This window comes from Schistocerca cancellata, chromosome 4 (assembly GCF_023864275.1).
Source record: "Schistocerca cancellata isolate TAMUIC-IGC-003103 chromosome 4, iqSchCanc2.1, whole genome shotgun sequence".
Taxonomy (NCBI): Eukaryota; Metazoa; Arthropoda; class Insecta; order Orthoptera; family Acrididae; genus Schistocerca; species Schistocerca cancellata.
The window spans coordinates 170927104-170944263 of NC_064629.1; positions in this window are offsets into that span (position 1 = coordinate 170927104).

Genomic DNA, 17160 nt, shown 5'->3' on the forward strand with positions numbered 1-17160 from the left:
ATGGTATGTCTTTTGTTAGAGAAAAAATAAAACTATAATTTGCTTACTAACAATTTCATTTGATAAACAACCATCTTCAAATAATGTTGACTAAAGAATCGCTATCCATGTAGAGTGATGTCCAGAACACCATCGTTTCTAAGTCTTAGTCAGATCACGCTTGCTAAAGAAACAGTACCTATGTACACTGTTGACCATAGCTAGATTTTTACTAAGAGTAATGTAAAATCGTGTTTTCTAAGGAATCTGTATCTAAGTACAACACTAGACACATTATCCCCCCCTGCGGGTCCGGGGATTAGAATAGGCCCGAGGTATTCCTGCCTGTCGTAAGAGGCGACTAAAAGGAGTCCATCCCCCTCACGGGGGTAGTTAGCGCCTGCGTCCGGAGACGGACGGTTCCACGACCCATAATTGTGGTCTTTTTGGTTTTTCACTTCTCGTTTCTTCCTTCCTTTGGTTGGTTCCTTTCTTTGTTCTTCTCCACCTCACTGTCTTCCTTACTCTTTCCCTTGACTTCGTCTCCTTGCCTTCTCATTGCCTTCTTCTCCTTGCCTTCTCATTGCCTTCTTCTCCTTGCCTTCTCATTGTCTTCTTCTCCTTGCCTTCTCTGGTCTCCGCCTCGGCGTTTGAGACAGTCTGTCCTCTTTCTCCCTCTCTCTCTTCTTTTTCCTCTTCTTCCTTCCTCCCTGTGCGTGCCTGAAGGCCGACCCACGCTTTCGCACGCGTAGCCGGTGACGGGGTACCGCGTAATTCCCCGCCCTGGGTAGACATGTAAGGCACGCGCGTACCCCCTGGTAAAGGCCAGGCCCGGGGAGGGGTGATTGCCTGAGCTGATACCTTCTGACCATGCCGATTGGTCCCTCCGTCTGTTTCTCGGGAGGTGTGACCTGAGGTGTAAACATTCACCTAAGGCGGGAGTGCCCTCTGAGAGGGTCCCCACAAGGAAGGAGCGCGCCATCGGAGACGCTGGCAATCATGGCGGATTCCTCCGCAATGGATTTCACTCCATGTCTCTCGACTTCTGCCCAAAAACAGAAACGTGACCAGCCACCAGTGACAAAAGTACTACCGCCTGCCCCACAGTTCCTCGTCGTTTCTCGATCTGAGGACGGAAAGGATTTTTCCTCTGTCAACCCTTTCGTTATCCAGAAGGGCGTAGATGCCATAGCCGGATCTGTCAAATCTTGTACCAATCTTCAATCACACTCGACAGTCTTGTTCCAATGCGGCTAAATGTGTCACTTGTGGCAGGGATGCCCATGAGGGTGACTGTCCACCTCCGTCTCCTCGTTGTGTGAACTGCCAGGGTGACCATGCCGCATCCTCCCGCGACTGTCCTGTCTATAAGGAAGAACGCTGTATCCAAGAAATTCGGGTCAAAGAGAAAGTGTCCACCTCGGCTGCTCGCAAGCTATTGGCTAGTAGGAAGCCCACGCTGCTCCCAGCGGGGAAATACAGTACTGTCCTCGCCTCTCCTCGGACTACCCGGGAGGTGGCAACCCAGACATGCGATCTGACCTTCAGCACCACGGTCGTCCGTTCGGCCAGTGCTAAGATCGCGCGGTCGACGTCTCCTCTTCCTCCCATCACCCCACAGACACCAGCCCCTTCATCAGCTTCTGCTAAGACGAAGACCTAGAAGTCCGATGCACAGGCCTTCAAAAAGGAACCATCCCATGCAGACTTACTACGTACCTCGACCTCCCAGCCTTCGACCGGTACTTCCACCAAACGTCCTTCCAAGAAGGCTCATAGGAAGCACAGTTCTCCTTCTCCGCCACGGCGCATTTCTTCTCCTGCGCCACCCAGCGGTTGCCGCCCCAGGCCGTCATCCGTTTCGCCTGGCCGCACCGCTGGTAGCCGAACATCCGCCGTTCACCGGCGGAGGAAGCTCCCCCTCCCGGCCATCCTCCCAAGATGGCCGATGAACCTATAGACCCAATGGACGATGACTGTCCGCCTACTGATAGCGGTGGCAGTGCTCGCTCGAAGCCAGGCCCTCAGCGGCCTTCGAGGTGACCCCTTCTTTCTTCTTCCTTTTCTTACGATGGCACTTATTCACTGGAATATTCGCAGCATTCGCTCCAACCGAGAGGACTTGAAGTTCCTGCTCCGCTTGCACCGTCCGATCGTCGTAGCCCTCCAGGAAACGAAGCTACGCCCATGCGATCAAATTGCCTTGGCACAATACACCTCTGTGCGTTTTGACCTACCCCCTGTGGTAGGTATCCCAGCTCATGGAGGGGTTATGTTGCTGGTCCGGGATGATATTTACTACGATCCCATCACGTTGCACACCGGCCTGCAGGCAGTTGCCATCCGCATTACTCTCCCCACTTTTACATTCTCCATTTGTACCGTTTACACTCCATCGTCATCTGCCGTTACCAGGGCAGACATGATGCAACTTATTGCTCAGCTACCTGCACCATTTTTGTTAACTGGAGACTTCAATGCCCACCATCCCCTTTGGGGCTCTCCAGCATCCTGCCCGAGGTGCTCCCTGTTAGCAGACCTTTTCAACCAGCTCAATCTTGTCTGCCTCAATACTGGCGCTCCTACTTTTCTTTCGGACACATCTCACACCTATTCCCATTTAGACCTCTCTATGTGTACTCCCCAACTTGCACGCCGGTTTGAGTGGTATGCCCTTTCTGATACATATTCGAGCGACCACTTCCCGTGTGTTATCCATCTCCTGCAGCATACCTCCTCTCCATGCTTCTCTAGTTGGACCATCTCCAAGGCAGACTGGGGGCTCTTCTCTTCCAGGGCGACCTTTCAGGATCAAACCTTCCCAAGCTGCGATCGTCAGGTCGCACACCTCACGGAAGTCATTCTCGCTGCTGCTGAATATTCCATCCCTCACCCTACTTCTTCTCCACGTCGCGTACCGGTCCCCTGGTGGACCGCAGCATGTAGAGACGCTTTACGTGCTCGTCGACGTGCTTTACGCACCTTTAAACGCCACCCTACAGTGGCGAATTGTAACAATTATAAACGATTACGTGCTCAGTGTCGTCGTATTATTAAAGAAAGCAAGAAAGCCAGCTGGGCTGCTTTCACAAGCACCTTCAACAGTTTTACTCCTTCTTCTGTTGTCTGGGGTAGCCTGCGCCGGCTATCTGGCACTAAGGTCCACTCACCAGTTTCTGGCTTGACGGTCGCGAATGACGTCCTTGTGGCCCCTGAGGATGTCTCCAATGCCTTCGGCCGCTTTTTCGCAGAGGTTTCGAGCTCCGCTCATTACCACCCTGCCTTCCTCCCCCGCAAACAGGCAGAGGAGGCTAGGCCACCTAACTTCCGCTCCTCGAATTGTGAAAGTTATAATGCCCCATTCACCATGCGGGAACTCGAAAACGCACTTGGCCGATCACGGTCCTCCGCTCCAGGGCCTGATTCTATTCATATTCAGATGCTGAAGAACCTTTCTCTGCGGGTAAAGGTTTTCTTCTTCGTACATACAATCGCATCTGGATTGAGGGACATGTTCCCGCATGCTGGCGCGAGTCTATTGTTGTCCCGATTCCTAAGCCGGGGAAGGACAAGCACTTGCCTTCCAGTTATCGACCTATCTCGCTTACCAGCTGTGTCTGTAAAGTGATGGAGCGAATGGTTATCTCTCGATTGGTTTGGCTGCTCGAGTCTCGACGCCTACTTACCAATGTACAATGTGGATTTCGTAGGCGCCGCTCTGCTGTTGACCATCTGGTTACCTTGTCGACCTTCATTATGAATAACTTCTTGCGGAAGCGCCCGACCGCGGCTGTGTTCTTTGATTTGGAAAAGGCTTACGACACCTGTTGGAGGGCGAGCATTCTCCGCACCATGTATACATGGGGCCTTCGCGGTCGCCTCCCTCTTTTTATTCGTTCCTTTTTAATGGATCGACAGTTCAGGGTACGTGTGGGTTCTGTCCTGTCCGACATCTTTCGCCAGGAGAATGGGGTGCCACAGGGCTCAGTTTTGAGCGTCGCTCTCTTCGCCATCGCGATCAATCCAATAATGGATTGCCTCCCAGCTGATGTATCAGGCTCCCTTTTCGTGGACGATTTTACCATCTATTGCAGCGCGCAGTGTACACGTGTCCTGGAGCGCTGTCTTCAGCGTTCTCTTGACCGTCTTTACTCCTGGAGTGTCGCCAATGGCTTCCGTTTTTCTGCCGAGAAAACGGTCTGTATTAACTTCTGGCGCTACAAAGAGTTTCTCCCACCGTCCTTACGACTCGGTCACGTTGCTCTCCCAATCGTGGAGACAACCAAATTTTTAGGCCTTACATTTGACAGGAAACTTAGTTGGTCTCCACATGTGTCCTATTTGGCCGCCCGTTGTACCCGTTCTTTAAATGTCCTCCGTGTTCTCAGTGGTATGTCGTGGGGAGCGGATCGAACCATCCTACTTCGTCTATATCGGTCGATCGTCCGCTCCAAGCTGGATTATGGGAGCTTCGTATACTCCTCTGCACGGCCATCCATCTTACGCCGCCTCAACTCCATACAACATCGGGGTTTACGACTTGCGATCGGAGCATTTTATACTAGTCCCGTAGAGAGTCTTCATGCTGACGCTGGCGAATTGCCACTCACCTACCGGCGCGATATACTGCTTTGTCGGTATGCCTGTCGGCTACTATCAATGCCCGACCATCCGTCTTATCGTTCCTTTTTTGACGACTCTCTCGACCGTCAATACGGGTTGTATGTCTCTGCCCTGCTACCCCCTGGAGTTCGCTTTCGTCGCCTCCTTCAACACCTTAATTTTTTACTCCCTGCAACCTTTCGAGTGGGCGAGAGCCACACGCTACCTTGGCTCCAGGCTCAGGTCCGCGTTCACCTTGACCTCAGCTCGCTCCCAAAAGAGGTTACCCCCGGTTCGGTCTACCACTCCCGTTTTTTGGAACTTCGTTCGAAGTTCATCAGCATGACTTTCATTTATACAGATGGCTCTAAGACCAATGACGGGGTCGGGTGTTCCTTTATTGTCGGTGCACAAAGTTTCAAATACCGGCTCCATGGCCATTGTTCGGTCTTCACAGCTGAGCTCTTTGCCCTCTACCAGGCTGTTCTTTACATCTGCCGCCACCGACATTCTGCTTATGTCATCTGCTCCGATTCCCTGAGCGCCATCCAGAGCCTCAGTGATCCGTATCCGGTTCACCCTTTCGTGCACCGGATCCAACGCTCTCTTCGGCAGCTGGTGGACGTCGGTTCTCCGGTTAGCTTTATGTGGGTCCCTGGCCATGTCGGTATCCCTGGGAACGAAGCTGCAGATGCCGCGGCCAAGGCTGCGGTCCTCCAGCCTCGGACAGCTTCTTGTTGTGTCCCTTCGTCAGATTTTAGCAGGGTTATTTGTCGGCGCATTTTATCGCTGTGGCATGCCGATTGGGCTGCCCTTACAGCCAACAAGCTTCGGGCCTTGAAACCTCTTCCCGTGGCTTGGACGTCCTCCTCACGCCCTTCTCGGCGGGAGGAAGTAGTTTTGGCCCGGTTAAGAATTGGACACTGCCGGTTCAGCCATCGCCATCTGCTGACGGCTGCGCCGGCGCCGTTCTGCCCATGTGGGCAATTGCTGACGGTCCGCCCCATTTTACTGTCCTGTCCGGATTTTAACGCACTGCGTCTCGATCTTAACCTGCCATGTACTTTAGATGCCGTTTTAGCGGATGACCCACGAGCAGCTGCTCGTGTTATTCGTTTTATTAATTTGACAAACCTCACTAAGGACATTTGATGATGCTGTTTTTTAATCCTATGCCTGTCAGTCTGTCTTTTATCGTGTTTTCCCTTTTAGTTGTTGTTTTAAACTTGTGCCTCGCGGTGCATTCTTAACGTCGTCAGGTCGCTAATGACCATTGAAGTTGTGCGCCCTAAAACCACAAAAAAAAAAAAATAATAGACACATCATCGTTACCAAGTGTACAATGTCACTAGTAAAATGTTGCTCAAAACAAGGCTGTTTGCCTTTTAAAGCCATCATATGTTCCAAACTTTAAGATCCCACTGTTTCCCATTGCGTGAGCTAGTGTCCCTGCCTGTGGTTTGGCACATCAATAATAGCTGAATAACGTGAAAAGTGATCTTTTATAGTCAAAGCGTGCCAATACTCCATTTTTCTGTGGGTGTGGTCCAAGGATATCCATTCCAATCATCTGGAAAGGTCTATCAACCTCTGTAGCACAACTCGATGACTTAGCTCAGCTTTTTACACACAGGATGCACAGATATTTTACGTATTGCTCTGCATCTTGTTTGAGTGTTCTCTACCAATAATTTTCCGCAATGTGTCACTTAGTAGTTCGACAAACTTCATGGCCTGCTAAAACACAATCATGAGCATGCATCAACAATTTAGCACATAAACTTGCTGGCATGGCAGTACATCAACTGCACTTTGTTTGTTTGTACAATACTCCATCATCACTACAGAACCGAGCTTGTATTGTGAACTGCTGACAGTCTTGGTTGGCATTCTGCACGTTATGCCATTAATCTATAGAAATACTAAAATGATTCAGTGTGTGTAACTTTTGACTTAATCTGCCATCACTGTCATATGTTTTTACTGGAAAGGTATACTACTTCAAAACCAAACTCACTAAGCTCTAAAGACCCATCAAGATAAATTGCTAGTTGGATCTTTAAGACCTAGCAGCCACTTTAATGCTGTGTGATCTGGTATGGCCTTCACATGCCTGGCATATGAATAGCATCAGAAATACATGAGGCCTAAATTAGGTTGGGCATCTCTCTCTGTAGCTGAATAGTGCTTTTATTTTACCTAGCTGCCTCAAGGCGTAGGCTATCAGGAGTTCTTCCCTCTCATTTTTCTGGCTTAATATACATCCTAATGGGTGGCTGCTGATATATCAAGATAGTATAAAGGGTGATCAAACAGCTTTCGTTCGAAGGAAGTAAAGTCCAGAATTGGTATGACAAACAGACAAAAATGCTGTGAGCATTGACTCAGTAATCCCACCGATGCACCAGGTTGAAGATACCCATTTGGTTATATACAGCGTTCCACTGCATGCAGAAGTCTGTAACTGTCCGGTGCATTTCCTCTTGTGCCAGCAACTGTCGACCTTCAAGGCCTTTTTACAAGGGACTGAAGGTGTGATAACCACATGGGGACAGCAGGACTATAGGGCTGGTGCTCGAGTGTCTCCCACTCGAGCTAGAATAATGGATAGGCTGGCCTCCCAGATCGACCAGCATGTTGTGTTGACTTGCGACCAGTATGGAATTGGACACATCATTCTGCACCCATGGTTTTCACAGACATGCTGCCCCATACACATTCTTCATTTTAAAGTGGATGTCTCACAGTGTTTGTGGTTTGGCAGCCAAGCAAAGAACAACACTGCATTGATCCTGTTCGGATACATTTGGTAATATCTTCACAATATTTCACTTTTCTACGTTTACAGGATGCATGTTGGACAGACATGAATGGTACACTGATCCCTTGCCTACATGTTAATGGTTATAAGTGGAAACATTCTGATCTCCTCTTATATAAGTTGCTTTGGATAATCTGGTAAAACTAGAATAGGCCTGCAATAGGTCCTTGCAATGCTCAAAGGCTTGCTCGCCATCCAGAGTCCACTGAAAATTACTCCTTTGTTTCAAAAATGCATGAGAGGCCTTGGCATCTCTGCAAAATTTTGGACAATTTTTCTATAATAATTAACCAACCCTAAAGTCGACTGTGGGTGTTTTTCTGAAAAATGACTGCCAAATCCGCATATGGCTTGTACAGGCCAAGCATCCGTTTGTGCACCAACCTGCACAACTTCTTCTAATACAAAGTGACCTTTCTCTAAACTGTTACATGTGTCACTTGCAACCAACTAAAAATATACTGCAAACATACCACATACTGTTCAGTGACTTTAAAAAAATACAAGGTACATTCAATAAGCAATAGAATATTTTTTTTGAGAAATCAGGTTGGTTTTATTCAGGATTTCAGTACACCATATTATTCCCCCCTTTTTTTGCTATAAACTCCTCTTTTTCAATATAACCACCGTTCAGTGCGATGGGATTACGCCATCTTACTTTGAGGACCTGTATGCCCGTATGGTACCACTCTACTGATCGACGTCAGATTAAACATCTTGATGCATCAATAACCTCCCCATCATCCATGAACTGCTCCATGTGGAGTACATCCATCATTGGGCCAAACAGATGGAAGTGAAAAGGTGAAAGATCTGGGCTGTAGGCTGGATGAGGAAGAATAGTGCAATGAAGTTTTATGAGCTCCTCTCAGGTGCACAGACATGTGCAAGACCTTGCATTGTTTGGAAAATGAGAAGTTCGTTTGCACTTCTGTGGTCATGAACTTACTGAAGTCACTTCTTCAGTTTCCTGAATGTGGCAGACTACACTTCAGAGTTGGTGCTGCACCATGAGCGAGGACATCAATCAGAATAAACACCCTCAGGGTCCCAGATGACAGTCGTGTCACGATCAGCCTTGTAACAGGCAATCAATTCTACATAGTCTTTTGTTGCTCTCTACGGTCTTCTGTTAGGCGGTGAGCAACCCAAGCAAGCACACACCTTTGAATAACTCAATTGGAGGATAAGTGTTCCAGCTGTACGAACAGACACATCCAGAGACTGACTGCACCTTCCGACTCTTCAGGAGTCACTGTTGTATGCGACCAGCCAACACACGAGAGTTCGGACAAGTTTGTGCAACCTTATTGCAATGATAACAGACGTCTCGCCCAACGACTCGCCATAGTTTCTTTCAACGCCAGGTCTACATAGACATTGCTCTTGTTTTCCGCCAAAAGAAACTCAACGTTAGCACTCTGCTTGGAACGTACCTCCATTACAGACACCAGTTCGAAGACTACGTATACCACCGCCACGTATTCGAAATTCATAAAACTGTAGCAGCCAAAGCATAAATATTCCACGATGCCCCACAACATATTCTGGGCTTTTTCAAACCGAAATTGGCTGAGAAAAATATGTGTTGTGTTACTTAGTTAACGCCCCTTGTAGTATAATATAGTCAAAGCACACCATAAACTTTCTCGGTTTTAGGCCCCATGGAAGGTCGCAGGCACATTCTTCAACCTGAACTGCATTTGACAGTAATGGCAATGACTGGATCCAGCCATAAATGTTGTCTGAAGCCTGACTTCCGGCGATACCTCCAACTGATGGTATCCACTTTGCATATTCATAGTCGTAAAATAGTGACGTTTCTGCAGGATATCAAAGGTCTCCATGACGTTTGGCTTAGGATACGGAAGTGTAATCATATACTGATTCAAATACCGATAATCACAACAAAAACTGTAAGACCTATTGTCGTCTGAGCTCTTCTGTTGTAATACATACCAGAACGCTCCAGAGGCTGCCACATCCTTCTATTGTTCCATCAAAGAGTTTCTGGTTTGTGAATTGCTGCTTCACTGATTGGAATTCACGTGGAATTGTAAGGTGTCAGGCAAATCCAACACCTTCCATGAAAACCCTGACATGATAAGCAAATCCAGTAGTATGTCACATAGCTCCGAATAAATCGTGACATTAAATTAACCAAAGTAATACGAGTAACGAGTGAGCAAATGGAATACCACAGACTAACACAAGAATGCCTAAATGCATGTCATACCTTCCCACCGTGAGACAGACTCAGTTCCGAGGGGAGAAACGAGAACAGAAGCCGAGAGCAGAACCGTGTTAAGCTGGAAGGCCCTACGATAAGGGACGGACGGACACCCACGTTGCCAGCTAACTGCTAGGACCACACCACCCGCAAGTTTTAGTGTGAGACTTTTTCGCGTCTCTGTTACGTTAGGACCACCCCCCAGCCCATGTTAAAAGATAGAGCCCTCCAGAAGAACAGTATAGATCTTACGATAACGCTAAAAGGACCACACCAGCTGCAAGTTTTAACGTGAGACTTTTTCGCGTCTCTGTTACGTTGCAAACTTTAAAAACATTGCCCCACCACGAAAAGTATGTTTCTCATTGGATAGACAGAATTTTTGAAGGCGGAGCTAAAGGTTAACATTGAGACCCTGATTGGTCAGATGAAAACACAGACAGATAGTTCTTTTTTAAACCAACTTCGGTAAATTGTAGTAAGGAGAAGTTAGGAGGAGTTGCATCCGAGACAGCGAGGTGAGCGGAGCTGTGCTGTCCACCGCCCCCTGACGAACACCGACAAGGTAATGAACGCACGCGATGCCGCATTTTTGAGCGCATAAGGCTTTACTCAGAACTGCAGAAGTCTCATCTGTTACAACCCCTTTTTGCGTAATACTAGTGTCGATCGTCAATTAAAGCTCATGGTGTTCACATTTGCCACTTGAAGTAAAAATCTGAAACGCGGTGATTTTTCTGTTATACAGTTATTGAGAAGCCACATCAGCCACTGAAATTTACGACAAGTTAGATAAGTAATTAAAGATAATTGAGGGTCACTGTAGACCATTTTGATAGTTTTCTCTTTTGTGAAACTTAATCTAAACCTAGATTATAGATGCGATATGGCATAGGTCATCCTTCGATCCATTGTAGAACTTTGAAACCCATTCAGGGAATATTCGTTCACATTTTTGTTGAACGCAGTTGGTTTTTACCATTCTGTATTAAAACATTTCCTTTTATCAATAGTGCAATTTATAAACGATGTTTTGTGAGTAGAATAAAATTTCCAATGGTAAACTTAACTGCTTTTTCGACGTTATTTTACCAGCTAACTAACAATATGAAAGCCTTGAACCCCTTCCACTAAATTTAGTTAGTATTAAGATTCCTTTACAGGGAGTGCAGTGGAGCTGACGCTGAAATCATTAAGTATTTGGTTATATCATCGCTAGTCTCACTGAACTCTTCTGAATTCTACATGTCATGTGTGGTCTGACGTCTCCTTACCAGCAACAGGTACCAGGTTCAAATTAGTTAATTCCCTAAAAAACACGCTCAGAGTTTCGTTGCGTGAAAGTGGTAGGGAGACACGATATAGAACAAACAGACACCACGCAGAATGTTTAAAGAATTCAGTATGGCTTCCTACGCATCAGTGCCGGCCGCGGTGGTCTAGCGGTTCTAGGCGCTCAGTCCGGAACAGCGGGACTGCTACGGTCGCAGGTTCGAATTCTGCCTCGGGCATGGATGTGTGTAATTTCTTTAGGTTAGTTAGGTTTAAGTAGTTCTAAGTTCTAGGGGACTGATGACCTCAGATGATAAGTCCCATAGTGCTCAGAGCCATTTGAACCTACGCATCAGTGGATCCTTCAAAGTGGGAGTCCTACACGGTAGTATTAGCATAACTGGCAATGGTCTGTTTTCCACTAACGATTTTTCCATCACCTCCCGATAATTTGCTACAAATATGACACTTTCCCCCACAATGCAGCTAAATCAGCAGATTTTTCCAGCTTAGAATACTTCGCAATGAAATCTCTGTCTAATTCTTCTTTCTCTAATACCTCCAGATTTACTATCTGTTCACCTCATGATAGCTCCAGTTCTTCGTTTTCTGAAAAAGGTTTAGCTATACATAACGTATTAACTGGCAAATCTGCTACAACATCCATCAGACTAGCTTCCCTGTACCTTTCGGTATTTTACCCTAAAAGTCGAGTCCAAAGGACCACATACGCGGTTTAGTTGGCTTCCCTGATGTGTAGTGTGTAATATCTGACATTGCGATTTTTTCGGCAGTAAAATCTAAACGGAGCGATGTCCAGTCCAGCTCGACTATACCTAATAAAAATTTATGTACCCTAACTCGTACAAAGCTGGTTAAACAACAATGTGCCACTGATTCACCACAAGGTCTTTCGGAATTCTACTCCTACACTGCGCGAAATTTCGACCGACAAACCCCTCGAAAATGTATCTAAAGCCCTCTGTTCTGCTTATTGCAGAATGGCCCTGTTTGATGTTGTCCTTATCTATTAACTCACAAGTGTTGATGTTTGATTTTCTAAACCGATCAACAAAACTTTCTACATACTCTCCCTGACTCTCTGATATAACCGTTAAGCTGCTCATGACAATTCTATACTGTCCCTCCAACTCCTCTCGTTGGTCTTGAAAAAAGTGAGCATTACGTAACTAATTGTTCAAATGGTTCAAATGGCTCTGAGCACTATGGGAAAACTGCTAAGGTCATCAGTCCCCTAGAACTTAGAACTACTTAAACCTAACTAACCTAAGGACATCACACACATCAATGCCCGAGGCAGGATTCGAACCTGCGACCGTAGCGGTCGCGCTGTTCCAGACTGTAGCGCCTAGAACCGCTCGGCCACCACGGCCGGCAACTAATTGTGATACATTAAACACGCCCTAGCATCTACTGTCGAATTTACACAAATCACATTCCATCCCCCAGATTTCGGAGTTATTTCACGTAGTCGGTACATATTCTACAAATTTTTATCCCATTATACGTGATGAAACCCACCGACAAACTGTCGGAAGTTGTTCACAGTATTTTAGCATGAGGGGTTCGCGATCTCCGTTCGCTTGTTGCAGAGACATAAAATAGCTATGATGTATGTGGTTTGTCACCGCAGTTACCTGTATTTCTATCGGAATACCATCACAACAGTGAAAATCATTCAGCAAAAGATAAGACACAAATTGCAGGTTAAGTTAGCTAATTATTTATTATTACTGAATTATTAGTTGACTATTTATTTATTGTATGTTCCATAGATAGTTTGAACGATTCTTTTGTCGAAATGATATGGAGCGGGTCATTTTAACAGGATATGTTCATATAATTAGCTTTTACATTAATGAACATAATAAGTTTTAGCCCTGCTCTTACAACTACACTTAAAAATTACTTTTTACCGAGCTATCAGTTTTTAAATAAAATCCTGATCTATATAAATGACCTGTGTGACAATCTGAGCAGTTCTCTTAGGTTGTTCGCAGATGATGCTGTAATTTACCGTCTAGCAAGGTCATCCGAAGACCAGTATCAGTTGAAAAGCGATTTAGAAAAGATTGCTGTATGGTGTGGCAGGTGGCAGTTGACGCTGAATAACGAAAAGTGTGAGGTGATCCACATGAGTTCCAAAAGAAATCCGTTGGAATTCGATTACTCGATAAATAGTACAATTCTCAAGGCTGGGTGTTAAAATTACGAACAACTTCAGTTGGAAAGACCACATAGATAATATTGAGGGGAAGGCAAGCCAAAGGTTGCGTTTCATTGGCAGGACACTTAGAAGACGCAACAAGTCCACTAAAGAGACAGCTTACACTACACTCGTTCGTCCTCTGTTAAATATTGCTGCCCGGTGTGGGATCCTTACCAGGTGGGATTGACGGAGGACATCGAGAGGGTGCAAAAAAGGGCAGCTCGTTTTGTATTATCTCGTAATAGGGGAGAGAGTTTGGCAGATATGATACGCGAGTTGGGATGGAAGTCACTAAAGCAACGACGTTTGTCGTCGCGGCGAGATCTATTTACGAAATTTCAGTCACCAACTTTCTCTTCAGAATGCGAAAATATTTTATTGAGCCCAACCTACATAGGTAGGAATGATCATCAAAATAAAATAAGAGAAATCAGAGCTCGAACAGAAAGGTTTAGGTGTTCGTTTTTCCCGCGCTCTGTTCGGGAGTGGAATGGTAGGGAGATAGTATGATTGTGGTTCGATGCCGAGCACTTAAATGTGAATTGCAGAGTAATCATGTAAATATAGATGTAGATGTAGATATCATCCATAGATCGGAAGGAGTTTTCCAGCATAAATTATTTTAGGTTAAATTTAAAACTTGCTTTGCTACCAGCCACAGATTTTATATTTTTCAGCAGATGACCAAAAAATTTAATTGCAGCGTATTGAAATCCTTTCTGAGCCACTGGCGGCTCTCCTAATGGATAACAAACGTCATTTTTCCTCTAGTGTTTTAGGTATGGACTTCGCTATACGCCTGAAATTGTGATGGGTTATTTATGACGAAGTTCATCAACTGATACGTATTGCCTGACAAAAAAAGTGAAGGACCCGAGAGAGATGGAGGAAACCAAATTAATCTCCACAGGATGAGAGGGCATGTGATGTTATTTCAGTGACTGCAAATCGAGTCAAATTTGCAAAGAATTTGCAGTATGCCCTAACTTATCAGTATGACGCTGCACCCCTCTAGCCTGAATGCATGCGCTGATTCACTTGGGAAGGGTTACTTATTCTCTCCTGAGACAACCTGACCCAGAACAGTTGCATCTGGACTCTCGTATCCCGGATATTGGCAGAAGCATAGAGTTCACGTCCGAGATGGTCCCAAACACGTTATATAGAGGCCAGATCTGGGGATGTCCCTGGCTGCATGAGTACCTCAACATCACGCAGACAGTTCATAGAGTCACGTGTCATGTATGGACGAATACTGTGCTGTCAAAAAATGCCACCACGATACTGTCACATGAGAGGGGGGTGCTATGTCGTGAAAGAATGAATGATGACTGCGCTCCTAGTGCGAAAACCTCGAACTTCTCATTTGATCATTGAATCTCCGAGTGATACATTCAGTTGTCGAATAACATTAAAACTGGATTGGAATTAAATACTTAGGTAACTCATACGTTAGATGTGCTCCATTACAATCGTTAGCATGTTTCTAGAAGACGATCTGTGGCGTCCGTATGAGCGTGCGGGCTAGAGGCCATGACATCAGCATTCGCACGCTCGCAGGTTATACACGTGGCGCATGCCCCGTTACAAATGCATGAGAGAGAAAGCATTGCAGCATCTCTCTCTCAGCACTTGACTACAGGTGGGGCGAGAGGTGATGCATGTTTCATGTACTGTGAACGACCATCTTGGATTACATAATGGGAGTGTGCTCTGGCTGTATCCTAGACCACTAGACCACATGACAACACAATGCTTGCCACCATCTTAGGTGACGTCATGATCGACAGTGCCCTCTGGTGTCGGTACTTTTTACTAGGTCAGTTTGAGTCCGGACCTCGCGGTGAACACACTGGATGGCTGTGCTGCATGAAACTGTTTAAATAAAGACTGGTGCATTCAAAATAAAGACTTATGTCCAGCACTAGTCGAGTCCTTTCCCCACGAATCATTAGGAGGAGGTTGCGGTCGGGTGACTGAGGTTAGCCCAAGTGTCCTTTCTTTCCCGCCATTTTCTTAGCTTAGTTGAGATACGTGGATTGACCTTCATGAGGTGCATTCAAGTGCTAAGGCCTCCGATTTTTTTTCTCCGGACTGGAAAGTGATAGAAACATGCGCATTGTTTTAAAATGAGGCTGCGTTCATTGTCAATACGTCCCAGAGATGGCAGCACCATATGGCAGATGGAATTTTACCGCCAGCGGCGAGAATGAGAACTGTTTTAAATACTTAAAATGGCAACGTTTTCCTTACTTGACAGCGTGCAATCATTCGTTTTCTGAATTTGCGTGGTGTGAAACCAATTGAAATTCATCGACAGTTGAAGGAGACATGTGGTGATGGAGTTATGGATGTGTCGAAAGTGCGTTCGTGGGTGCGACAGTTTAATGAAGGCAGAACATCGTGTGACAACAAACCGAAACAACCTCGGGCTCGCACAAGCCAGTCTGACGACATGATCGAGAAAGTGGAGAGAATTGTTTTGGGGGATCGCCGAATGACTGTTGAACAGATCGCCTCCAGAGTTGGCATTTCTGTGGGTTCTGTGCACACAATCCTGCACGACGACCTGAAAATGCGATAAGTGTCATCCAGGTGGGTGCCACGAATGCTGACGGACGACCACACGGCTGCCCGTGTGGCATGTTGCCAAGCAATGTTGACGCGCAACGACAGCACGAATGGGACTTTCTTTTCGTCGGTTGCGACAATGGATGAGACGTGGATGCCATTTTTCAATCCAGAAACAAAGCGCCAGTCAGCTCAATGGAAGCACACAGATTCACTGCCACCAAAACAATTTCGGGTAACCGCCAGTGCTGAAAACATGATGGTGTCCATGTTCTGGGACAGCGAGGGCGTAATCCTTACCCATTGCGTTCCAAAGGGCACTACGGTAACAGGTTCATCCTACGAAAACGTTTTGAAGAACAAATTCCTTCCTGCACTGCAACGAAAACGTTCGGGAAGGGCTGCACGTGTGCTGTTTCACCAAGACAACACACCAGCACATCGAGCTAACGTTACGCAACAGTTTCTTCGTGATAACAACTTTGAAGTGATTCCTCATGCTCCCTACTCACCTGACCTGGCTCCTAGTGGCTTTTGGCTTTTTCCAACATTGAAAGACACTCTCCGTGGCAGCACATTCACCAGCCGTGCTGCTATTGCCTCAGCGATTTTCCAGTGGTCAAAACAGACTCCTAAAGAAGCCTTCGCCGCTGCCATGGAATCATGGCGACAGCGTTGTGAAAAATGTGTGCCTCTGCAGGGCGATTACATCGAGAAGTAACGCCAGTTTCATCAATTTCGGGTGAGTAGTTAATTAGAAAAAATATCGGAGGACTTAGAACTTGAATGCACCTCGTATTTCCAGCCAAAATTCAAACTTGGCGCCAGTTCATAGGAAGAGGTGGCGGTCGGTTGACTTAGGTTAGTGGAGGTAGCCCAAGTGACCTATATTCCCGCGATTTTCTTAGGTTAGTAGAGATAATCGTAGTGCGAAGCATTATCCTGTTGGAATTTGAACTCCCTACCAGGGGGCGTGGCACATTCCCACCATCATGGGTAATGGTACTTGCGTCATCAACTGACGTCACGGCTGCCATCTTGGATGACGTCATCGCCACCATCTTGGATAACGGTACTTTTTTGTTGAAACCGCCTTGGGGTTGGGTGACATCATCACCGCCATCTAGGATAACGGAACTTTGGTGTACGACGCAGGTAGCCCCAATACTACCGTTGACCCGTCAGAGGTGCCTCAATCACTACCAAGCTGTGACCTGAAGTCATACCCGATGGCTCCCCACACCATAACACCAGCAGTAGCACTGCTAGCCGACCGGAGTGGCCGTGCGGTTCTAGACGCTACAGTATGGAGCCGAGCGACCGCTACGGTCGCAGGTTCGAATCCTGCCTCGGCCATGGATGTGTGCGATGTCCTTAGGTTAGTTAGGTTTAATTAGTTCTAAGTTCTAGGCGACTGATGACCTTAGAAGTTAAGTCGCATAGTGCTGAGAG